The 26,532-nt window shown below is 49.2% G+C and overlaps 1 long non-coding RNA gene across 2 annotated transcripts in view; it reads left to right on the top strand.

The window, feature by feature from the left end:
• Positions 1-25,125, top strand: part of LOC144276722 (uncharacterized) — a 48,771-nt gene extending 23,646 nt beyond the window's left edge. The window contains exons 5-7 of one of the 2 annotated variants that reach the window (XR_013348308.1): positions 20,207-20,322; positions 22,549-22,645; positions 23,309-25,125. This is a non-coding gene — a long non-coding RNA (uncharacterized LOC144276722). The remainder of the gene's footprint in view (positions 1-20,206; positions 20,323-22,548; positions 22,646-23,308) is intronic. The other variant, XR_013348305.1, reaches the window with a different exon arrangement.
• Positions 25,126-26,532: the final 1,407 nt, after the last annotated feature.

The raw sequence follows: 26,532 nt of genomic DNA on the forward strand, positions 1-26,532 counted from the left end.
TAAGGAGCTTGGTCTGTATATTTCCCATCCCATACGAACAAGAAAGTGTTTTCTCTGCTTCTTGTCTGGACATTACTGGTATGTCTCCACTGCATTGTAAAGATGGTTCTTTGGGACCCGGGCTTGTGGTTTCAGGCATTTCCAAGCCCGTGCTCTGTTGTCCACACTGCATTGTAAAACCCAGGTTTACAATTGCTGGACCTGGCCCTCACAACTGTGCGAACATCCATACTGCAGTAAACAGACCTTCTGACATAGGTCTGTGGCATGACCTGTGTCCACACTGCAAATTGACAGCGCTTGGACCAGATCTAAGCATGACTTGGGCTCTCACACACCCTCCCAGTAGGGTCCACAGGCCTGAGTCCAGAAGGGTTCCTGGCCCGAGTCAGACTGATTTCTGTGTGGACAGAAGGGGCTCGGAGGCTCAAACCTGAGTCTGAGCCCAGGTTTACAGCGCAGCATAGACATAACCTAGAAGTTTAGAGTTGCCCATCCCTGGAAGGCTCTCATGTAAGAGCAGTGGAATGAGGAAACTACATATGCCATGGAAGTGAAACGTCATTCAGTGAGGGGCAGGAGATTTGGAGTCAAACTACTTAAAATGCTTGGATTCCATTTCCTTGTTTTCACCAGTTCCACTATCACCCCGAAGGAAAACGCTCCTTGTGAAAGAGTCAACACGGCCTCTGCAACGAAGGTGGGAGAGAGTTAACAGTGCTCATCCCCGAATCAACCACAAGGGCCTCTGAAAAGCAAGAGGCCACACAAAAAATCTGAAGACTTGGCATTTGAGGTTTAAGTGAAGAAACAAGCAGCAAGGGGCAGCAGAGTCTAATGGCCAGGGTGCCAAAGAGGGTCCTGGCTCTGCCACTGACCTGCTGTGCAACCGTGGGCAAGTCACTTCCTCTCTGCCTCTCCGTCTCCCCACCCACCTGTTGCCTGCCTTGGCTATTCAGACTGGAAGCTCATTGAAGCCAGCACTGTATCTCATTACATGTCCGTACAGCACCCAGCACAATGTCATCCTAATCTCAGGTGGGGCCTCTGTGTGCTACCGTCATACCAATAGTCAAACCCATGGGTGCCGACTCCATGGGTGCTCCAGGGCTGGAGCACCCACAGGGAAAAATTGGTGGGTGCTCTGCACCCACCGGCAGCTCCCTGCCCCACCCCAGCTCACCTCCGCCTCCTCCCCTGAGCACGCTGCCACATCCTGCTTCTCCCCCCTCCTTCCCAGCGCTTGCACTGCGAAATAGCTGTTTTGCGCGGCAAGTGCTGGGAGGGACGGGGGAGGAGGAGGAGGAGGAACACGACACGCTCGGGGAAGAGACAGGGCCGGGGCGAGGATTTGGGTCCAACAGGGGCGGGGAGGGGGCAGAGTCGGGTGGCGCCGGGGCGGAGGGGCACGAGCACTCACCGGCGCCAAGAAAAGTTGGCGCCTGTGATAGTCAGGCCTTCTTTATACAACATAAAAGACCTTATAAGCACCTCCTCCCGTGCCCCTCAGCAGGCCGCTTTCAACAGCAAAACCTGGAATGCACTTGCTGAGTAACAGGTAGAGCCCAGGTCCCACCTCGTGACTCGGCAGCTCCAGTCTCTCAGGTTTAGAGCCAGTTTCTGGGTTTGTGCCTCCTAAAGAATCCATGGCTCATGGTGAGACAAAATAATGGGGGACGGGGAAGAAGCTAACAGCAGTTACCATGATGGGACTCAGGGCGTTATCATGAACTCTGCCCCAGATATGGCCAATCTGCCACAAGCTGGGTTTTATGCTGCCCTCTCTACCACTTCTCAAACCCCATCTGCTTCTCAAAATAACCAGCCAGAAGGTAGTGCAGATGAGACCAGAACCATGTACAGGCAGTGTGGTCTAGCACTGGGCTGGCACTCAGGTGACCTGGGTGCTATTTGCAGCTCTGGCCTGCTGGCTGACCTTGGGCAAGTTGTGTCCCTTCTCTGTCCCTCAGTTTCCCCATTTTACAGATGGGGGGATAAGGATACCAGCCTCCTTAAAAATGTGTTTTGAGCTCTGCTAATGAAAAGCATGATGTAAGAGCTAAGTATTAATTATTACAGGGATATGGCAGCTCAGCACACATGGCGTCACCACCACATGGCCAGTCAGTGCAACACATGGTGCAAAGGAGAGGATGCCCAGAAAGCAGCCCTGCCCGTGAACTCCACCAACCAGCACAACAGACCTGCCCTGGGGAGTTAGGCATCAGGAGCCTCATGGTGAGGGCAGGGGAGGCAAGGCAATGGGAGATGCTGCAGCTAGGGAGCAAGATGGAGCTTCCCAGCAGGCGTGATCAGAAGGGGGAGTACCAGGCCGGAGCCTCATGGAGTTATCCAGGAGGGGAGGGACTGGGTGGTGCTGGAAAACCAAGGGACTGAAATTAACTGGCACCCCCTGCAGGCAATTCACTCACACCCTCAACCAGCACTGGAGAAGCAGCCACTGTACGAGTAGCTGGTTTCTCCCTGCCAAGGCCGCTATGAATTTCCATGCCACCTGTGCTGGTTATTTTCTGCCACATTAAGACACCCAGCAGCCACACTAAACAACAGCATCTTCCACCTGGTTCCTGCTTCCCCGCTGAAGTAAGGCAAGGAGTGGACTCTGGAGCCGACCTGGGTGGCACGTGCAGAGGTACTGTACGTCTGCTACAAAATAACAGCAATCAGCAAGGTAAAGTAAGTCTGATGGGACAGCGACGTCTTGACATGCAGTATCAAATCCCACTGTTTGTGCCCTGTCTGCACATGGGAGTGCATACACCAAGTCTGGAATGTCTGTGGGATCTGTGGGAGACTGGATCAGAGGCATGACAGAACGATCCCATCAATCAGCGGCTCACTCTGTTCCTGTCAGCAGCAGGAAACCCAGCCAGCAAGAACCACCAACAGCAGCAGTGGGAAATAAACAGAGCAACAGCCAGCTGCACTTGTTGCTGACGGGTAGCAGGGAGGGAGAAGCTGCAGAAAACAAGATACAATTGTGAAAGTGAAAAGAGGGATTGAATGTTTACATGGATAGCCAGAATATCCAGCATTATAATAGCTACTGCTAACAAAAAGAGGGAGAGAAAACCTCATGCTTTCGGGTTTAAACCAAACTCTGTTAGAGATTAGGATGAGACCTTCATGGAGGGCAGATTATCCCACATGTGCCAACTGCGGGGTTGCTTGCACCTTCCTCTGAATCAGCTGGGGTTGGCCACTGTCAGAGACGCTGGACTAGATGGACCAAGGATCTGACACAGCCTGGCAGTTCCTACCAATGGGTAAATTTCCACCCGTTGGCTTCAGAAGCAGCAGCTGGAGATTCAGGAGAAGAGTGGTAAATCCACAGAGGGACACAAAGGAAAGGAAGTCAACAGAGGGAGAGGGAATGGAAATGAACTGCCCAGAGAAAGAAGAAATCTAAAGGAGGCGGAGAGGTTGACAAAAGAAAGGAGGAGGAAAAGAACTCAAAGATGTGGCGAAGGGAGAAAGGGAAACCACAGTTAGAGGGAGACAATCACTAGAAGGGGCTTCAATGCAGTTCCACGTGGAGAAACATCCATCCATCTCTCTGCCACACACACACCACTATCGGCCCCATTCTTGGCAGTCTCAGAGAAGTTTAGGATGGAATGGACCAAGGACAATGGGCCCCAATGGTTGGGCTTCAGGGAGTAGTAGGGGGAGTTTATATGCGCTGCCCCATCTGAGCATTAACAGAAGTTTCAGAGTCTAGGGTTTCACATCTAAATTCTCCTGGGAAAAAACAAAGGAAAGTGAGAAAAGATGATAATTAAAAAAAACCCTTCAGGGTCAGAAAGGAGAAGAGGTTTATTGCTCCCAAGTGAGCAGCACTGGGAAGGCCAGAATAGCATTTGCATCTTCATGATCCATCTTAGACTCAGCAACACTGAAAAAAACCCAGCCCAACAGTTAAGATCCATCTCTTCAGTGTCAGTAATTTCTGAAATACAGACGCCAGACCTATCAGATTGCACACACTGAACATAACAGGATAGACAGAGAAAAAAAGGCAGCAGAATTTAGTAACTGTGGTCTAGTGGTTAGAATAGGGGGCTGGGAGCCAGGAATTCCAGAGTCCTGATCCCGGATGTTACAGACTTCTGTGGCTTTGGATAAGTCACTTAAACTCTCTGTGCCTCAGTTTTCCCCCATCTGTAAACTCAAGCTAATAAGCCTTCCCTTCCTCACAGGGGATTTGTAGGACTAATTGAACTAATGTTTGTAAAAAATTTGAAGATAAGAAATGCAGAGTACTATTACATATTTAAAATTACTGTCCAGGGACTTAGCAACTCAAACATAATATCTATGAAATCCTCCAATGCTGATCTGCTAGACTGAGTGCCTAGCACTCCTAGGGGAAAAAAAAGGAAAAAGACAAAGGGCTGGGGGGGAACAAAAACTACTCACTGATTTGTGATAAGCCCACTGTCTAGTCAGCTAGTGCACATCCGACAGATGCCATAGGGTTAGAAATACCATAGATAAAATATGAGCTGTATTGTCTGTCTTTGTAGATCAGGGATCGGCAACCTTTGGCACGTGGCCCATCAGGGAAATCCGCTGGCGGGCCGAGACGTTTGTTTCCCTGTAGCGTCTGCAGGTTTGGCCAGTTGCAGCTCCTGCTGGCCGTGGTTCACCGTTCCAGGCCAATGGGGGCTGCAGGAAGTGGCGACCAGCACATCCCTCAGCCCACGCCACTTCCCACAGCCCCCATTGGCCTGGAACAGCGAACCACAGCCAGTGAGAGCTGCGATCGGCTGAACCTGCGGATGCTGCAGGTATGCAAACTGTCCCGGCCTGCCAGAGGATTTCCCTGATGGGCCGTGTGCCAAAGGTTGCCGCTCCCTGATGTAGATTATTCACTCCTTGGTGCAGTCACCATCTTTCCTGTATATTCGGTACATAGGACACTCATGCCATAAATGAATAAGCTCACTGAGGCCTCAAGCAATTCAAATCATACCTCTTAGAGGTGCTGAATGGGATTTGACATCCCTGTAACTAGCTATCTGCTCAGAATCAAACACGTCCCCTACTCATCTTGGCCTGTCCTGAACTTCACACCCAATAGCTTTGCTGGAAAAACAAAGACGGCTATGACGAACCAGCAGGTACAACCCTGCAGATGTTACCAGTGTTTGTAGCACAAAGAATTGAGGTGCCCAGATTCTGTACCTTCAGTAATGTTCCCTCTTTGACAGCGCACACTAGAGTTACAGTCACCTTTACGGATTATTAGCAGTATGGCTATGGCAGCTAGACACTCCAACCAGGATTGGGCTCTCATTGTGCTAGGGGCTGTACACACACATTGTTAGGGAGTCCTGCCCTGGCGCGCTTCCAGTCTAGTCAGACAAGGCAAACAACCAAAGGGTGGGAGGAGAAAGTGAGGCCTGGAGAGGGGAAGGGACATGCCTAAGGTTACATGGCCACGAACAGAATCCAGGGTCTCTGGGTCCCAATCCAGTGCTCTACCCACTACACCACACTGCCTTTCTACTTAAAACCACCCACAAGTGTCCCATGGCAGATAGCACACTCAGTGAGGCTAGCATGGGATTAGACAAGGGAACAAACTATTCTGAGAGGCGTTAGTGACGGAGATTCACTGGGGTGGGTCAAGCTCAGGGCTTTCAAGATGGCACTGTTTAAATGACAGAGATTAAACCAGAGGCTTTCTGACCTCCCTCTTGTGAGGCATGCTGAGGTTGCAAGGGGGAAGCCAGCAGAGGAGGTCCAGGAAAGGTGCTTGACCTACTACACAGCAGGCTGGCTCAGGGGAGGCCCTGGCTCAATGCAGGCTGCTGCATTCCTCACCACCACTGTTCCAGTCTGTGCTGCCCCCTAGTGACTGTTGCCAACAGCAGCTGAGGTCTGGCCTCCCTCCTTTGGGTGCTGCTGGGCCTGAATCCTAGCACTCTGGGGTTCCCCCAGACTCTCCAGCCCTCTTCCTGCTTTTGGTGAGACAGAGAGGAAGTAGCTCCCTGAGTCACCTTCTTCCTGTAGCTCACCTGAGCCAGGCAGGCCAGAGTTTTACCCCAGATATCTCAATGAAGCCCCATTGCAAAGTCCTTCCATAGAAGCACGAGAGACGTGAAAAATAAACCCCAAACGAGGGAGTCTAGAGGAGTAAAATGTGGCCAGTCTGAGAACCTCCAAAGCGTGAAGTGGAATTTGAATGCAAAGGGAGCATGCGTCACCCAACTGTCATACAGCAGGGGCCCCAGCGACATGATCAAGCGCTGACAGCTGCTATCTTTTAAATCCTCCCCCATACTCCCTCTGAAATCATGTGCTCCTTTTCTTTTATGCTAATCCACCTCTGGAGGCATGCTGCAGGTGAAGAGGCGTGGGAGCCTCTCCTTTGTCAGGCTCCTTTAAAGGCTGGCTGCATATCTGCATATCTACTCATGAGGCAAGGATGAATCAGAGCCCAAATGTTTACATGACAACCATCTGCCTTTAGGGACTTGTGCCCGATTTCCAGCCCCACCTCTGCTGCAGCAGCGAATGCTCAGGGAGAAGCCTCTTATCTCTGGATCTGTGGTGTGGTTTGATATAGGTTAAGAAAAAGATATTTCAATAGATCCATCTTCCAAATTAATGAATGCAAGTAAATCACCATCCAGCTATCAAGCCATAAAGCCTATGTCTACCCTGTAATCACAGGGTAATTGCAGCTCGGGTAGGCATCCCTCAGCTTGCTTTCACCTCACTGGCTCTGGTTCTGGAGCGGTGAAGCCATGACAGCATGCGCTTCAGCACGAGCTGTACAAACCGGCCCAGGACCCGGGATAATTACTCACAAGGCCAGCCCGAGCTCCCCCCTTACTGCTCCTCACCAGAGCTAGCTAGAATAAAGCTATCTGGGGGATAGTTGCTATTGAGCTGTAGCATGCCCTCCAAGTTTACTGGGGGGACTCTTTCAGACAGGCAGCTCACAACTGACAGGACTCCCCCACAGGGGCCAGGCTAGGAAATAACAAACCTGTCTTATAAACAGCTCAGCTCAACTTTCCCCTCGGTGATTACCAGATTCCAAGACAGCACAAGGCACAGCTAAGAAACATAAGATTTTAATGGTCCATAAAGTTTGGCAGCGGCTAGGGAGGGCAGGGGCCGGCCTAGGACATAAAACTACTTTGGCCACACTTTACGGAAAAGGTTCATTTATGAATAGCTTCTAAAAGGTTAATTAATAGTTAGAAATATTATGTGTGTTATACGTGGTTATAAGAACAGCTGTGGAAGGTGCTACAGAAGATGGATAGAAGCAATCTATTGCTCTGTGAGAGTCTATTAAAACATCCTAATAATTCATTAATCCTTTATAGCCACCCTTGATATAAAGGGCAACGGCTACTTTTAACTCATTCTTTTTTAATGGACTTGCTTTCCATCTGATGGTGTCCCTATAGCTCATGGTGTCTCCCAGCGACCTTTTAGGGGTACGTATACACACAGCAATTGCTTCAGCCGTTACTGAAATGCAGCCACGTCCGTGATGGAACACAGTCGCTGTTTATCACACAGTAGCACCGCATGACAATCTGCAAGAGCCTGCTAATGGCCATTGGATGGTACTGCCTTTGGACAAGCGACCTAAAGGACCTGTGTTGTGCTACCAAGATCCTGAGTTATCCAGCCCCTTTCCCATGTTTCCTTAACATCTCATGGCTCATGACACTGATGAATGTAACCAGTGTAGGCTGAGTCCCCTCTTACTACAGCAAGGTGGGAAGCCTATGGAAGTTAGCAGCGCTCAGTACATCGGAGTCAGGCCCTGAATAGCTGGTGCCCTACCCCTACTCCAGAGCTGGTCCAACACAGGCTTAACCCCACAGCAGCCCTCTCACAGAAAGAGGCTGCAGAGGGCTATGTGTGTGCAGACCTTCCCAAGGAAGAGTTGAGGGAGAAGGCAGTGGATGGGAGGGAAAGGAATCCTCCTCTCTGGGCTGCCCACTTAATCTTGTTTCCACACTGGGAAAGATAAGGCCTCCCCTGAAAGGGGTGAGGGTAGGCAGGGTGTTACTCGCTACCTGTCACCAAGCAAACAGCTGCAAGGAAGTAACTGGGACAATTAGGAGGTGGGAAGAAAGGGGACTTTCTAGCCTGTGATCACTGAGTTTGGTGGATAATCTTTCAGGATACATATTTATTGAAGGCAAGATGATGCTGGGGGTGAAGCCCTAGGCCTGTGACTTAGGAGAGCTAGGATCTATGTCTGGCTTTGCCATGAGTTTCCTGCATCCTGTGGGATGCTGAGCATTCATCGCCCATCCCGCTCCTGGGAGGGTGCCACCCAGGGCACAGTCACATCCCAGGAGCCTGTTCTTATGGGACTCAGTTTCCTCATCTGGAAGTCATTGATCTCCCAGGGGTGTTAGGAGCTTAATTCATTAGCATTCGTACACCCACGTAAGCTCCCTCGATGGAAAATGCGACACCAGTGCAAAATATTTTTAAAAGCTGACATTTGAAGCACAGGATGATCTGGATATTTAAAACAATGGCATATGAGCCTACATAGGGTTGTGTCCCACAGAGCTTTACAACCAAACAAAACATCAAACTGGAATATAGCCAAAGACACATCTGACCATTGTACTAGTGAAGATCTAAAGAAGGGCAAATTCTACCCTCAGACTTTGTCACCCTGCTACAATGCACAATTTCCCAACAGGGGAGCTATAGCACAATTATGTCTCAGAACTTGGAGAGCACATGGCTTCGTGTGAGAGGACAGCGCAGGTGGAGGAAGGACCTGAGTGTTGCATTGGCTTGGCCCTGTCCCTTTATCAGCATTGCCAGCCTCAACACATTGGATCAAGACAGGATGTTTTCCCACAGAAACCTGCTCTAGGAATTTGGCGGGGGCGGGTAGTTCTCTGGCCCATGTTAGACAGGAGATCAGACTAGAAGACCACAATGGTTCCTTCTGGCCTTGGACTCTATGAAGAGATCAAAAGCCTTGAGTCAGGCCCTAAAAATCTTTTTTTTTTTTTTTTTTTTTAAACAAAGCCAATAACATGTTTCTTTGGTCTGTCAGTTGATTTGGGCCTATTGCCATGGTGTGTGTGTGAGAAAATTAGTGCCGCCCACTCTCCCAATTGTATGGGGTAAGGGGCTATTGGCCCCCGCTGCAGGAGCTCTCACCCCAACATCTCTCCCTCCCCTCCCCAGCTATTAATTCTGCCCCACCCGTTCAACCCCCCCACAGCCCCTACCTCCCCCAGTGTTGCCCCCCCCGCAATCCCCACCCCCACAGTTCATCCCCCCTCTGCTCCTCCTGGGCCTGTTCACCCCACTCTCCAGGCCTGGGGGGCTGCAGTAGGGCCCCCTCTTGCCCTTCCAGGCTGGGGGGCAGCTCCAAGGGCTCTTCACCCCCGCAACCCCTCCGGGGTCGGGGGTGGGGGGAAGACAGAGGCACTGTCCTGTCCCCGTTGCTCACGGGGGCGGGGGGGACAAGGGGCCAGAGCCACCCGGCTTCAGGTCGCCATGGGAGCGAGAGCCCTCTCTACCAGCGGCAGCGCTGATTGGTTGTTCTGCCCCAAGAGGTGGGCAAAGGGGGTGGGCAGCCAATCAGAGGGCTCCAATTCACTAGGGGGCTGGGGCGTCTCGTGTTCCAGGCCCATTGGCCACGCGGCTTCCCATTCACCCACACAGGGTGACCAGACAGCAAATATGAAACATCAGGACAGGGGGTGGGGGGGTAATAGGAGCCTATATAAGAAAAAGGCCCAAAAATCGGGACATCTGGTCACCCTATACCCACAGCACCCCCCAATCCCACTGAGGACAGCCAGGGCTACACGTGCATTTCGGAGAGCAGAATTCGGGCTAACGAGCATTCAGCTCTCTGACCCCACGGGGCAAGACTTTCTAGCAACAGGAGCATTGTTGTAAAGGCAAATCCATCTTCCTGCCCTTCCCTGCAAACACCTTTAAATTGGGGCCTGAACCACCCCAGAAATCACGCCTGCAACATTACGCACAATTCCCTAGACATTTTGGGAGGGTAACGGGGTGGGGGGGGTAGGGGAGGGGAGAACCTCTAAGAGAACAAAGATTTGGTCCAATTTAGCAGAAGCAGCTTTTTGGGACATGCTTCCCTGAGGGCAACCCTCAGGTCACAAAGCAGGGAGGGAGGGAGCAAGGGAAATCTGGGTTTGCAAAGTGGCTTATCTGCTGATTTTATTGACCTCTAATAGTTCTGTGTGCCTCTATCTAGCATTTTCTTTTCTGCTCATCGCTGCAGTACCTGAGCACCGATTACACCTCCCGTGCAAAGATCTCAAAATGATTTGCAAACTAATGAATCAACCCTCACAGCACCCCCAGAAGGTAGATATTATCACCGGCATTTGACATGGGAAAACCGAGTCTGTGACTTTCAATGGCCTCAGGGGAGTTAGGAACCCCTTGTCTTTCAGCGGGAGTTGGGTACCTGGCTTCTTCAGGCTCCTGAAAATACCAACCTAAGTGACTTATCCGAGGATACATATCAACTCATTAGTAGAGCTGGGAGCAGAACTCAGACCTCCTGATTCCCTGTCCTGTGCTTTAGCCACTAGACAGTAAAGAAGTGCCACAGAAATTGAAACCATTCCATTTGTCTTCCTAAGGAAATACACTTTGCGGCTAGGTAAAAGCTCGCATGGCTGCCTGTGCGGAACTGCGATGACATACAGTGGTTGTTCAGAGTTGCACAGCATGCACTGACTTGTGGACATCCAGAAAATGTACAAGCAACAATGATATGGTATGTGCATTTAGCATCTTTCATCGGATGAGACAGACCCCAACATGCTTGAGCAGTAGCTAAACGCATCACCTTGCCCAGCACTAAAAAGGAGCCATCTCAACCGTGAAAACGTGGCACCGGTTTTGCACCTGCCTCATTACACAGGAGAGGGTCTAAAAAAATAACTTCTCCAGTTTAAACTGCCAGGGGAATTGCCCTCGGCTTCAAGGCCAGAAGGGATCATTACAATCATCTAGTCTGACCTTCTGCACAACACAGGCCAGAAAAATCTCACTCAGGGACTCCCTGCATCAAGCCCATAACTTCTCCGTTAGACACCCAGCCAATCTTGAAAGACCTCAATTGATGGACAAATCTCTGAGTAATTAGGGGCTCAGATGCTGTGGTGGTGAGCACAGCTAATATAATGCCTGAACAGAGTTGGGAAATAGCCTTAGTATCCTGGCTACTTTCTATCCCCACTCACTACTCTCTGGTTTTGTTTGCTTGTATTTTGTTTTCAACTGTTCAGATCTTTCCATCCCATGCACATGACGTTACTTCAGTAGCACAGCATCCCCTAGTCCTGTGCTAGGGTGCTGGCTCCGAAGTAACTCAGAGAAGAGGTCCAAACAGCATATCATTTTTGGGAGTACTTTGGGTTTTCCTGGTAGACCTGAACATTCTTCAGGCGCAACCACGCTTCAGCTGCCAGCCCAAAGCAAAGTGATGTTCTATTGAAAAGCTTCAGCAGCTTCCACTCCACAGAGGCCACTAGAACGTTAACTCAGTAAGCGCATGGAGCTCAGGCCTGGATGGGCCAGATCGGTTCCAATTCAGTGTTTTTAAAGGGCCAGATCTGACCTGTCACCCACATGTAATTCTGGAGTAACTTCACTGAAGTCAGTCTGGACTTACTGAGATCAGGAGAAGTTTAGGGACAATTCTTAACATGGAAGTAGCTGGGGAACTCATTCACAGCCTATTCCTCTGGCAGCCAGAACGTTTGCACACTGAAGCACCCGGTCAGCTCGCATTCTGGACTTTGACTGGTACAGATCTCCTCCTGTAGGATATGATCCCACTCCTACTGAGTTCAACAGGAGACTTCCCATTGACGACAATGGGAATTGGCGAGGACTCTTAAAAAGAGTGCAGCCAGCAGGATCCCACACAATGGCTCACCCAATACCCCTTCTGCTCGAGGCCAGAAGCTGAGAAGGGAGGCATAATCCCAATTATGACCTAAGGCTCATACTCCCCTAGCCTCAGATATGGGTGGAAGGAGGAAATTTCATAAGCTTCCAGGGCTGCCTCAAAAATCTCCAGATTTTCATGATGCCAAAGCTGTGGGTGCTGTAGGTATATCTGATCTCGCACAGATATGGCACATAAGCGTGGACAGGTATCACCACCACAGATAGACAGGCTGGGGTGTGGAGAGGAGGAGGGAGGGACCACACCTGCCACAAAGAAGACAACTTGAACCTCACTGCTGTCTAGGGGTGGGGTGTGTCTGGTGAGGGAAGGGGGAAATGACATTATTTTTGTACGCATTTTCTTGGATGCCAGTATCTTTCTCTGATGGCAAAAGGAAACCTGGGGGAAGACCACTGGCTGATCCATATCCCCCGCAGGCAGCCCTGCCAAGGTGCTCTCTGCACCCATTCTGAAAGCTACATTAGCATCTTGCCCAGAAAACCCATGTCTAAGAAGGCTGGGTGGGCACTCTGCTGTCAGGGGAAGATACTGCAGCCAGCTTCCCTGCCCTGTTGCTGAAGGAAGAAAGGGCTTATTGCTCTGCTCCAAGCTTGCCGGTATCACCATCTTCCTCTTGCTGGAACTTCCTTACCAGAGGAGACACGCATCCTGCATCCCGCAGTGACTAGTGCCTTCATAATGGAGGATTGTGCAATAACATGGCCACAGGGGAAACATCTTACTAACCCATGGCACTTAGTGGCTGGCTTATGTCCTGGCTCTTAAAAAGTTGATCTACCTTAGAGATACACTCCCGGCAGTTAGGCGGCCATGTTACAAAGCTCTAGCCCTCATCTTAAGAGAGCAGTTGTGACTTCCCTCCTATCTCCCTCCGCAACAAAAAGAAACAAAGGCAGGAAGGCTCCTACTGGGCCCTAAACATTGCAGAGGTGATCACGGAGCCCTGTGCCACTGATCATCATTATCCTGCAAAACCAGAACATAATCCCCCGCTTCCCGCAGGAGACAGTGTTGATATTCCACTGCTGTGACACACAAGCTTAGCTTGGCACATAACATTTGCAAAAAGTCCAGTTAAACCCAGTCAAGGTTAGAGATGAAAAGTCAGCAATGTTGTGGCATCCTTTCTTTTAACTGTACCCCAGCAAAGCTCTGCAATTTCATCGGGTGATGGAGGGCACGGATCAGCTTTCAGTACCCAGCCCGGGCCGGGGAAGCTAATGATCCAACTAGTGGACCAAATTCGGTAATGAATCCTGGTCACGTGTCACCTGAGGCTCATACTAAGTGTCAGGGGTTGACACTTATGTTGCACGTATGCTAAGAGGAAGCAGGGGTTGGTTGGGAGGAGTTTGGGTTGTTTTTCTGCAGTGACACAACCAACCTGCAGCAGTTTCTCCCTCACAGGGTTGGCTTTGTCAAGGACTGTGCGTGCCAGGCTTAAATATGTATGTGGAAGTAGGGTTTTTATAAAACACAATCAAGGTTCTACCAATGTGATATATGCCATCATGTGCCAGCAATGCCCCTCTGCCATGTACATTGGCCAAACCAGACAGTCTGTACGTAAAAAATAAATGGACATAAATCAGATGTCAAGAATTATAACATTCATAAACTGGGGGGAGAACACTTCAATCTCTCTGGCCACTCAGTAAAAGATTTAAGGGTGGCAATTTTGCAACAGAAAAGCTTCAAAAACAGACTCCAATGAGAAACTGCTGAGCTTGAATTAATATGCAAACTAGATACCATTAACTTGGGTTTGAATAGAGACTGGGAGTGGCTGGGTCATTACGCATATTGAATCTATTTCCCCATGTTAAATATCCTCACACCTTCTTGTCAACTGTCTAAATGGGCCATCTTGGATTATCACTACAAAAGTTTTTTTTTTCCTCCGGCTGATAATAGCTCATCTTAATTAATTAGCCTCTTACAGTTTGTATGGCAACTTCCACTTTCTCTGTATGTGTATATATATCTATCTCTTCTATACTATATGTTCCATATGCATCCGATGAAGTGGGCTGTAGCCCACGAAAGCTTATGATCTAATAAATTTGTTAGTCTCTAAGGTGCCACAAGTACTCCTGTTATTTTTGCGGATACAGAGGAACACAGCTGCTACCGTGAAATCAAGGTTTGTACTCTTTCACAGTTCCAATGCAGGAGATTGCAAGACTGGCTGATCCTTGGGCCAAGGTCCCTTTGTACAGCAGCCTCTCTCTGATCAAAGGGCCCCCCCACCAGTAGCGGGCCAGCGACCTGATTGTCATAAGAGTTCAGCCCCCATTTAGACACCTGAACAAAAAACCCAGATTAACACAAGTGCTCAAGCCTCATCATTCTCCTTGGGAGCCGCTGGGTGCTGAGCACTTTTGAAAGTCCGGCCTCCATTCTCTGACCCGTTGGTCTTTCTTCCCCGCAGGCTCATGTGTTTCTCAGTTTGTTACAAACGGTTCTGTCCTTCACCTGACAATACATATACAAATCTGAAATTGGCTGTCCAATCCAACCGCAAAGATGTAAATCGGCACATGCTGCTCCGAGTCTCAGAAAGGAACAGAAGTACACTCCTAGGCTGGGATCACGCTCTGTATTAACATGCCTGCAAGCAAGCATGTACACACCCTGATCACCTTGACACTTAGAACCAGTTCTCTTCTCCCCACATTTCCCTTTCCCTCTGGGTCACCCCCATCTTTCCTCAGGCCTCTCCTGGTCTTCCCCACACAAGTTCGGTATCAGTATTTTACTGCAGTTTTCCAGGCCTCTCCTCTGCAGTTGTCCTACCCTGTCTCACTCTTATCACACTGGGTCATCATCTCTGTTCAATGCGCCTCCTGTCAAACAGCCCAGCTGTGCTGATCTGGTGGAGTGAGAAAGAGAGAGCTGCTTAAAAGGTTGGGGAGGAGAGAGCTCACAGCAGGATAGGATGGAGGCTCATAAACTTTAAATCCTATGCCCCAGCCCTGCTGCCCCCCAACCCACACACACACACACTCCATCCAGCCTGAAACTCCCCTTTCTCAATTTCATCCCTTAATTCCTCTTTACACCACCTTAACCAGTCCCTTCTCTGAGCAGCACTGTAGGGTTAGATACTACACTTGCTTGAAGGGACTATTTCCCCCGTGGCTATCACTCAACCAAACTTTATGTATTCAACTCAACCTTTCCTGATCAGTCAACCCCTCCAGTCCCCTCAATCATTTTGGGTGAACTCTGCCTGCAGATCTAACTGTCATGCTGTTTTGGCCCAGCAGGGACACCAGAATAGAGCCCTCTCCTCCCAGAGAAGCTTATGTCACAAGTGTTTTGATGTACTAATCCTTTGAATAAGTATGTACATTATTCATAGCTGCAGTCCAATCCCACTTTCTTGAGACAGCGAGTCCAGTTCTCCTCTCACACCACTCACTTCACTGGCGTTACTCCTGACACACACCAGGTTAAGTGAAAGGAGAACGTGGCCCTTCATTTTTAAAAGGCGACCAGCGACTGGAAAGATTAAGCCTTTGGGGGTTATATGCTACACTGCGTCTGCTCAGAGAGGAGCAGTACAATGTTCATTTGAAATGTACTGGGGTTTTCTTCCTTTTGGTTTCCCACAGATGTCCTGCCCGATTCCCATTCTGCATCCCGGCACGCACCATGCTAGGATGTCACCGCTGTCACAGAACTTGCTGGCACACAGAGCTAACATGGGTGTACATGGGAAGGGAATTACTAACAATACCACCTAGCTTTTATATAACCCTCTTCATTGCGAGATCTTAAAGCACTTTGCAGAGGAGCTCAGTAGTCACTATTCCCGTTTTATGATGGGGAAACTGAGGAACAGGGCTGTGAAGTGACTTGCCCAAGGTTGCTCAGCAGGCCACTGGCAGAGCCCGAAATTGAGTGCAGGTCTCCAGCGTCACAGTCTGCTTCCCTTAAAGTAAAGGCACTGCATCGAGGCAGCCCCAGGAGGATGAGAATCTACTCCCTCTGCAGCACTCACCACTCCTACACTTATCTATGAGTGGCTCACAAGACAGCTAGTAGGTGCCTTTGTCCCCTGTAAGCTGTGTCCGTTCCCCATAGCACTTTAACCCCATGCTGGCCTGCAGAGCTTTGGGACAAGCAGACGGGACTGACTTCAGTCAATCACTGAAGTGGAACCTCACAGAAATGGGGGATGGATTCAACCCTGTAATAAATCCACAACCACCTAGGAATTCCAGACTGCCACATTATGACAATTTCACTGTGGTTTCTGGGATAGAACTCAGCTCCTCTGGCTCCAGAAGCCCAGTCCCCTGCTAGAAGAGAATCTCTGTTAGCAGTCTAGGTCCTATGACACACAGTTGAGCAGTTCTGATTCTCTCCAGCAGAGAACAAGGACAACACATACACTAGCCAGGTCCTCTCAGCCTAAGTGGCCAAAGTCCATCCCACAACAAGGCAGGACTCGTCCCTACTGTATGTTTTTCCATTGCTTTGTCCATTTTCAAACGACTGGCTCCCCCATTTCAGTGAGAGATGTACCTGAATTGTACAACAGCGGTTCGGTTAATCAAGGCGACCAATGCAGTAAAAAAAAGAGAGAGAGAGAGCGCCTTTCAAATAGGAAATACATATATCCCAGGTGCTTGTTCTAAGTCAATTAAACCTTGATCGGTTTATGTACCTATTATTAGCTGAAAGGGTGTGTGTGACTAACTCACACACTGTACCCACACGCAGCATAGCCCAGGGCAAGGCGGACAGTCAAATCCCAGCCCAAGCAAACAGGAAGCCAACCAGCTTTTCAAACGCTGCAATGATCATAAACCACAGCGCGGAAACCACCAGCAGCAGCCCGGCCCTGGCCCCCAGATCAGCGGCGCCCAGTGTTCCCGCAGCCCCGGCCTTGAGCCGGGGGAGGTCACCCCCAATCCCACCGTCCTCCTCTTTGCCATTCAACCCTCCTGCAGCCCCCGAGCCCGCTGCAGGGGCGGGTGGGGCAGCCACGCCTCGCCTGCCGACCCGGGGGGGCAGGGGCATGTGCCCGCAGGGGCGCCCTTACCTTTTCGGAAGGGCATGATGAGCCGCGCGGCAGCAGGGATCGCTCGGAGCCGGACGCCTGGGTTCCGCACCCTGCCGGCGAGGCTTGTCCGTCCGTCCGTCTGTCTGTCTGTCTGTCTCTCAGAGGGAAACTGACATACTTGGTCAAGTCCCGGCTGCAAGCGGCGTCACCGGAGCGCGGCAGGAGGCAGAGGAGGAAGTTAAGCCCTTTAACCCGTCTCTCCCCGCAGCCGCCGGCAGCCGCACGGGGCAGGGGTGCTCGGTCTGCAGAGATCGGGAGGGCCGGGAGTCGGGTGACCAGGCAGCAAATGTGAAAAATCAGGACTGGGGAGGGGGGGGGTAATAGAAGGTGGGGGGGGGGGGTAATTGTGTGGCCCCCTGCCCACAAAAGAGCGATACAGAGGCAAATGCAGTGGGTTGGTGCCCAGCTAAGCATTGTTAGAAAATAAGAAAAAGACCCCAAAATCGGGACGGCCCCTATAAAATCGGGACATCGAGCCGGGAGGGATGTTGGCGGGTGCTGAACTATCTGCAGCCGGGAGGACAATTGCCTGGGGTGCAGGGCGGGCATCTTTCCAAGGCGTGGCTGGGGCAGGCGACCTTTACAGCGAAGCAGGCCGGGGAGCAGAAACTGCCCATGCACCGAGGCTGTGGAGAGGTGACTCCAGTCTCCTCCTTATTTAATATTTGCCTGGCTTCAGCCCCGAGGCAGAGGTGGCTTCAGATTTATGTATTTACCCTGGGCACAGAGAACAGTTGGGCCCCCTGCTTCCCCGGGGCCCAAGAACTGGGGAAGTCCTCGGGAGCCATGCACCCCCCCACCCCCACTCTCTCTCTCTCTCATTTTTAAAGGAGGGCCAGGCCTGGCGCTCACTTTTGAACCTGGGCGTAGCCTTAGGCAGGTGCAAAGCCCCTGCTAGCAGCACCAGCCTCTTTCCAGTGGGGGGGTTGAGGTGGGCCTGAGCCCCTCCCCCTCACCACAGGGCCCCACAACCTGCTTCTCCTCGACCTCCTCCCTCCCAAGGCCCCACCCGCAGGCCAGGCTGGAAGCTGGAGCCAGGCCCTAGTAAGAGCCAGCCAGCCTGGCCCCTGGGAGGAGCTCTGGACACTCCAGCTGCCCTGGACAATGTGCCCTGGGGGGGAGGGGACATGGTCCAAGGGCTGCTCTTGGGCCCCCCAGGCCGGTGAAGGGTCCAAGGCTCCCCACAGTGGCCTGAGCTCCCTGGCCTGGCTCTGGCTTCCAGCCTGTCCAGGGGGTGGGGCATTACGAGGAAGAGGAGGAGCAAGGCGCAGGGCCACACTTCCCCTGCTGGTGCCTCCCCCCACTTCTACACATCTTCCAGTGCTCCTGCAGGGCCTCCAGATTGGCTGGGGCCCCTGGCCAGTGCATTACTCAGCCTAGGAGTACCTAGGAGCCCCAGCCATGGATCTAGGGTTGCCATTGTCCTGGAGCCTCCAGGATTAATCTTTAATTAAGGATTATGGCATGTGATGAAACCTCCAGGAACACTTCCAACCAAAATTGGCAACCCTATGTGGATCAGGGCCCCCTCCTGCTAAGTGCTGTAGGAACACAAAGATGGCCCCTGCCCACAAAAGAGTGATACAGAGGCAAATGCAGTGGGTTGGTGCCCAGTCTATGAATTGCAGGTGCACTGGCCAGGGGGAGCTGTAAAAATAAAGAATTCCTCTCACTGTGTGTGCAGCTTGCAACCTCCAGCTCCACCCTACCTCTCATTGCATTTGCAACTGCTGTTGTGCAATCATCACTAACTTCACCCCTCTCCCCCTTCCTGGAACTCAAGGTAAATGCGTAGGCCTTCCACTCCATCGCGATGAGTTGCGTATGCAGTGGGGAGGAAGGAGAGGAGTTCTATTTCCTATGCCATAGATGTGTAAATGCAATGGATGTGGGAACACAGATTATTATAATGACTGATTACAGTGCATTAATATGCAATGGGAGGGTGATCTTCACAAGGACATAGGACTAGCCTATACACTGAATACCACAAAAGGTGAATGAACACGAATTTAGTTATTTCGGTGCATGTTTGTGTGCACAGCCCAGAGTTTCAAATGCAATGCAGTTGATAGGTATTTCTCTCCACGATTAATGTAAAACCTATTGTTTACATTTGAACAGGATGGGGAAATTGGAATAGGATATCAGGCAGCTGCAAGAGGCGAGCCACCTACCCTTGGAAATTCACCGTGGTTACTCATTGCCCTTTCTAACAGACCTCGTTCAAGAGAAACTTCTTATGCTAAAGAGAGCTGTATCCAATATATTTTTCTTCCAACAAAACAATAAGAAGCTGGCTGGCGTGTTGTATGTTGCCATACCCCTATACTGAATAGAGTCAGGACTGCTCGATGGAGTCATAGGCCATATACAAACTGTTAAATGTTGATTCCCCTTAGTACAGCAAGATCTGAAATCTACCACTGCCGTCGCTGTGAAACCCTGCATGCCATTCTATGTAGCACAGCAATGCCCAGGCACTGCCCGTGGTCATGAATTTATTAGAGTCACAGCACTTTGTAGGGAGAGTGGTCACTTTGGATGAGCTATTACCAGCAGGATAGTGAGTTTGTGTCTGTGTTTTTTGGAGGGGGGTGAGGGGGTGAGAGAACCTGGATTTGTGCAGGAAATGGCCCAACTTGATTATCGTGCACATTGTGTAGAGAGTTGTCACTTTGGATGGGCTATTACAAGCAGGAGAGTGAATTTGTGTGTGGGGGGGGTGGTGAGAAAACCTGGATTTGTGCTGGAAATGGCCCAACTTGATGATCACTTTAGATAAGCTATTACCAGCAGGACAGTGGGGTGGGAGGAGGTATTGTTTCATATTCTCTGTGTGTATATAGTGTCTGCTGCAGTTTCCACGGTATGCATCCGATGAAGTGAGCTGTAGCTCACGAAAGCTCATGCTCAAATAAATTGGTTAGTCTCTAAGATGCCACAAGTACTCCTTTTCTTTTTGCGAATACAGACTAACACGGCTGTTACTCTGAAGCACTCTTATTGTGACTTTCGTCCGGGGCTCTCACCACATTTTGTGGGCAATTACGCAGGCAACTGCTGCTGATTACGATAGTCATAACCGTCTCACTTTGCCCTGTGCTTCCTCAATCTCTTTTATTGTTCTGTAGGGCAAAGACTATCTTTCTGTGACCTGCCTAGCACAATGGGACCCTGATCCAAAGCCTCTAGGCACCCCCACAATACAAGTCATTAGTGAATCCTCACAACTCCTCACATGAGGCAGGTAAATATTAGACAGCTAAATACAGAAAGAGCGGCATTAAAGACAGTGCTAAGGCACCGGGGTACATTGATGGATGCTATGCAAATGCCTGTGTGCAATAATAATTACAAAGGAGGGGACAGCCAGAGCATAGGTACAAGGGTCTCAGTAGCTTTGCTTTCTTCCTACTTCAATCTTTGTCAATGTAGAATAAAAATGTACATTGAGCATAAGTGTTCTACTGTGTGTTTAAAATCACATTACCTGCTACTTAGGCCTGGTCTACACTAGCGCTCTATGTCGATGTAAGTTATGCAACTTAAGTCAACGTAGCTTAATCAACTTAAAGCGGTGTCTACTCCATGCTAGGTCAATGGGAGATGCTCTCCAGTCGACATAATTAATCCCCCTTAACAAGAGGTGGAAGTTAAGTCGACAGGAGAGCGCTGGCCTGACGATTTACCACATCTTCACTAGTTAAATCGTTAAATCGATGCTACTGCATCAATCGCAGCAGTGCCAATTTAGCCTGTAGTGTAGACAAGGCCATAGGTTGTAAACCCTTTGGGGCAGGGTCCTTCTTTTTGTTCTGTATTTATGCAGTGCCTGAGATGATGGGGTCTTTGTCCATGACTGAGACTCCTAGGCCTTATGATCATTTACATCAGTGGTTTTCAAACCATGGGTTGCAACCCAGAACTGGGTCACGCAGGCTGCAGTCGGCACGGCCGACCAGGCCATTAAAAGTCCCGTTGGTGGTGCTGCCCGGCTAAGGCAGGCTAGTCCCCACCTGTTCTGACACCGCGCTGCGCCCCAGAAGCGGCCAGCAGGTCCAGCTCCTAGGTGGTGGGGGCCACGGGCTCCATGTGCTGCCCCCTGCCCCCGAGCACTGGCTCCACAATCCCATTGGCCAGGAACAATGGGTGGGGGGGCAGTGCCAGCAGGCAAGAGCCACATGGAGCTGCTTGCGTACCTCCACCTAGGAGCCAGACCTGCTGCTGGCCGCTTCCAGGGTGCAGTGCGGTCCGCGGTAGGCAGGAAGCCTGCCTCTGCACCCAACTGCGCCACTGACCAGGAGCTGCCAGAGGTAAGCCCACACACCAATCCCCTGCCCCATCCCTGAGCCCCCCCCACAAACCCAGAGCCCCTTCCTGCACCCCAAACCCCTCATCCCCAGCCCCACCCCAGAGCCTGCATCCGCACCCCAGGCCCTGACCCCCTCTCGCACCCCAGCCCTATGCCCCAGCCCAGAGCCCCCTCCCACACTCTGAACCCCTCATTCTTGGCCCCACCCCACAGCCCAAACCTCTGTCCCAGCCCTGAGCCCCTTCCACACCCCAAAGCCCTCATCCTAAGCTCCACTGGGTCGTGGGCATCAACAATTTTCTTCAACCGGATTGCCAGAAAAAAAGTTTGAAAACCACTAATATACATAACACACAGTAAGAGCCAGGAACTCCAGATTCTAATCCTGACTCACTGTGGGGCACTGCAGCAAATGGGGCTCAGCACAGATGCCAGGGTGGTGCTCATTACAAGCTCAGGGCCCAAGTCAGTAATGAGCCAATAACTGAGCATGGTGCTAGGAAGCAGTATGTTGTTACAAGTGTCACAGCAGTTTTGGAGAGGGTGTGTCAACCCCAGTGCTCAAATTCCCTATCTGAATGCTTAAATCCTGCCTACATTTCCTCTGTGGGTTCAGTTGGTCACATGCTGCTTAACTTCCGGCCCCGAACCTTGCAACCTTTCTGCATGCTGTGAAGACAGCAACCCAACCCCAACTCAAAGAGGAAGAGTTGCAAAGCATTTGGGGATGCTTTGGGATGAAGATTATTTATTTGACCTAGACGAGGATTTTCCCTGAGCTAGGAGCCTGAGTCCACTTTCTCCATAACTGGACACAGAGGGGAAAGGATGTTATTCATGGCTCTAAACCTCATCTCTATTTAAATTCCCTGTATCAGTGATTTTCATCATACATTGAAATGTTAGCAGTAGTTTTATTGTTCTCATTCTCCCTCCCCAACATCTTCACGTGTGTTTAATTCACTCTGGGCCAGATTCCGAGTAGCACCTTATTTTAGAATTAGCCCAGTTTACATCAGGGAGGCTACTCATGAAATAAGGTGCTACCAGTGCGATGAAGGGTATCTAAATCTAGCTCTCTGTGTATACATCAAAACAGGTACATGCACCAGGAAGGGTAAACATGAGCAATTAATTTCTCACAGCATATTCTCATCATAGGCCAACAGAACGTAATAGGGACATGGAAAGAGAAACTGTTACCCATGGATCTCTCCAGGTCAAGTGGCAAGGGGGATACAAGAATACCCGGATTCAGGTATGTACATTCTGGTTCTCCAAAGAGCTTCATGTGAGGTCTTAAATGAAAGCCAGGGTCACACTGGTCATTAATATCATTGTGAAATGTACATACAGATAATAGATAAGGAGTTATTTATCTATACTGAAAATACTTTCTTCGATTCGCTATCACAGCAGAGGTGGAGAATCAGAAGTGTAGGATTGGAAGGGACCTCAGTAGGTCATCTAGTCCAGTCCCTTGCACTGAAGTGGGAATAAGTATTATCTAGAACACCTCTGAGAGATGTTTGTCTAGTCTGTTCTTAAAAACCTCCAATGATGGTGATTCCACAACCTTCCTAGGCAATTTCTTTAACTGCTTAATTACCCTGACAGGAAGTTTTTCCTAGTAGCTCACGAAAGCTCATGCTCAAATAAATTGGTTAGTCTCTAAGGTGCCACAAGTACTCCTTTTCTTTTTGCGAATACAGACTAACACAGCTGTTACTCTGAAATCTATTTTCTTAGCTAAATCTCCCTTGCTGCAACTTAAGCCCATTACTTCTTGTCCTATCCTCAGTGGATAAGGAAAACACCTTCTCTTTTTAACAACTTTTTATGTACTTGAAGACTTATGTCCCACCTCAGTCTTCTCTTCTCCAGACTAAACAAACCCAATTTTTTCAATCTTTCCTCACAGGTCATATTTTCTAGACCTTCGATCATTTTTGTTGCTCTCCTCTGAACCTTCTCCAAGTCTTTCCTGAAGTATGCTGCCCAGAACTGACCACAATACTCCAGTTGAGGCCTTCTTAGTGTTGAAGAGAGTGGAAGAATTATTTCTTGTGCCTTACTTACAACACTCTAATATATCCCAGAATGATGTTTGGCTTTTTTGGAACGCTATTGCAGTGTTGATGTATTTAGTTTGTGATCCACTATAATCCCTAGATCCTTTTCTGCAGCACTCCTTTCTAGGCAGTAATTTCATTTCTCATTTTGTATTTGTGCAATTCATTATTCCTTCCTAAGTGGAGTACTTTGCATTTGTCCTTATTGAATTTCATTCTATTTATTTCAGACCATTTCTCCTGTTTTTTCAAGATCATTTTGAATTCCAATTCTTTCCTCCAAAATGCTTGCAACCCCTCCCAGTTTGCTGTCTTCTGAAAATTTTATAATTGTACTCTCTGTGATGCCACCAAACAAGTGCCAGCTCAAGCCGAAGTCCCCATGTGTCAATTGAACACTGACAAATATGTAGCTGGAATCAGTCTGGTTTACCTGTGTGTTAGTATTGTTACAATGGTATTAGAATTATAAGAATGTGTTTAGACTTGATTGAATGCTTGTGAGTTGCTGGATGCATTAATCTCACTTGTAACATCTGTATCCCTTATTCAAGGTAATGTTTGAGTGGTTGTAGTTGAGCCTCGGGGGCTGTGTAAATCACTAGACAGGAGAGTGGCATTAACCAACATGAAGTGCTGATCTCCAGCAGAAGGTATTACATCTTGACTGACAGGAAAGGTCCATTGACACCCGCTGGACTATTGTGGGATGTTAAAGAGGACAATAAACAATGTTGGTTGTTCTGCCCTCCTGTTGGATCATATTAAAGAAGTTCTGTATTAAAATCACAAATGAGTTTGATTCCCCATAATTAGTAATACCCTGGAATTTAAACTAAGAGGTCTCTTGTTTTTTGGTCTCTTGTGTTTACTATTTCTCTCCCTCTCTGTGTGAAACTTGCAAGCTGCTAATTGTGTTAGTACATCCTAAGACAGAGTCTGTTCTCAAAGCAATACTTTGAAACAACAACAACTACTCACACAGAGAGAGACTCAAAGCGATACTTTGTAACAACAGAAATAGCACACAGAGACTCCCCGCCCTTTTGTTGTATTTATCTCGCTTTGTTAACAATTGTGATTAAAATAGAGATAGAGGATGTATGTGGATGGATGCTTGGTATGGATAATAACTGAATGATCAGGGAGGTGCCAGCCTAAGAAACCATTGTCCATCGGCCAAAGAAGGCGTCAAGTGGAGACAACCAGAGGACCCCCGGAGGGCAGACTGGAATCCACCCAACAGCCTCAAGGATGGGAGAACGGAAGAACAACATGGAGCTGTCAGGAATGTGCCATCTGCTGATTGATTCAGCAACAGCATGATGAAGCAATTCCCATAAACTGGCATAAGAAGAAATTCCTATAAAAATGGACTCTAGAAACTGAGAACTTTGGGGTCTGATTCTGCAAACCAACTTCCAGGAGCGTCAGACGTGCATCTGACAAGGCCCTGCTCCCTCCTTATGTCCAGGCCACCTGGCCAGTGGCTTGGCACGAGCAACTCTAAGGCTGGTAACTATGATAACAACCTTGCAGAACCTGTGTGTGTGTGTATGAATGCATGTGTGAATAAATATGAAATTGAATGGAATGTTATAGCTATACCCAACTGCTTACTATGATTCTTTCTGTATTCACAATAAATGTGGCATCTTGCCTTATTCCCTTTAATAATCTTGCCTTATTCCCTTATTCCCTGCTGGTTTTTATTTATTGGTATAACACTCCGCCCCATAAAGACAAGTCATGCAAAGTGGATTCCTCCCATCAGCTGAGTTTGCAGCTCAGAGCACATGGCCTTATTGGGATCCAGGCAGTGGACGGGCAAAGCCCGCCCACTGCTAAAGGATCCCCCCCCAGCCTAAGGGGGGGTCCACAGGACCTGGAAAACCAAATAATTACGGGGGACAACTAATGAACAACAGGGGCAGGAGTGTGGTCAAAGGGTCAAACGAAGGGAACCGGATGGGGACACTGAGCAGAGGACCCCAGACAGTGCCCACTGCTCTTCAAAGGCGTCAAGGGAGTCAGTGGATGCCGCCCAGAGGAATTCTGCCCGGAGGCGTGAATGGACAGAGGATCGGAAATAGACCCCACATGGCAGGAGCGGGATAAAAACCCCAAATAGAAGAAACAGGATCTTTATGCTGCTTGCACTCTGGGGAAGGGGGCAAAGTTTACTAGGCATAAGCATGAGATTCCCAGCTGCAAAGGCCATATGAACTTTTTATTATAGAAGTTTCTGTTTTCTTTTGAAAACTAAGATTATATCTCATTTGTGTGTATATGTTTACTTGCTTTAACTCAGTAAATAACTCATTTCCTTTTCCTATTTAATAAATCTTTAGATAGTTTATTGTAGGCTTGGCTACAAGCATTGTCTTTGTGGGAGATCTAAGGTGCAATTGTAAATCAAAGTTTGAAACTCACTTCCCTCCTTAGCCCATGAGAGCCCAGATTTGTTACTCTTCCAGGCAGACTGTAAAACCCGCCTTTCCCCCAGGCATTGAGCAGGTTGATGTGCTGGAGCAGAGAGTCATTACATTCTGATCACTTAGGGGGCTTGGGGAATAGACACATCTTCATTTTTTATATATTGAATACATTTGTTTTAATCCATGGACAGTACCTAGGGTGTAAACTGGGTACTATAAAGTTTAAACAGGTAAATAAAGGAGTTGGGTAGAGCTGACCCATAGCTTTGGATTTCTTGATCATTGTACTTTGAAAATCTCACCCACACTGTTGCAGGGTCCCATCTGTTTGCATCAGATTTGAAAAAAAAAAAAGGAAGGAAGCTATTCTAATAGATACTAAAATGTCAGTTGAACTAAACTAAATGCAGTTCAGAGGCAGAAAGCTAGAAAGATTTTTGCTTTTACCTGTCCATGCAATGCCAGAGCAGAAACAATGTGAGATGGGTTGCTGTTTTGCTAGCACTTCCCTAACAGGCCCAGCCACACCCTCCCTATGACCTCTCTTTAAAGAGTTTACTCAGGTGATTCTAGGGTAAGCTGAAAAGAGGGATGGGAATATATTCCCCCCCTCCCCTTAGGTTTGTTTGTAAGAG

This window comes from Eretmochelys imbricata, chromosome 1, assembly GCF_965152235.1.
Source record: "Eretmochelys imbricata isolate rEreImb1 chromosome 1, rEreImb1.hap1, whole genome shotgun sequence".
NCBI lineage: Eukaryota > Metazoa > Chordata > Testudines > Cheloniidae > Eretmochelys > Eretmochelys imbricata.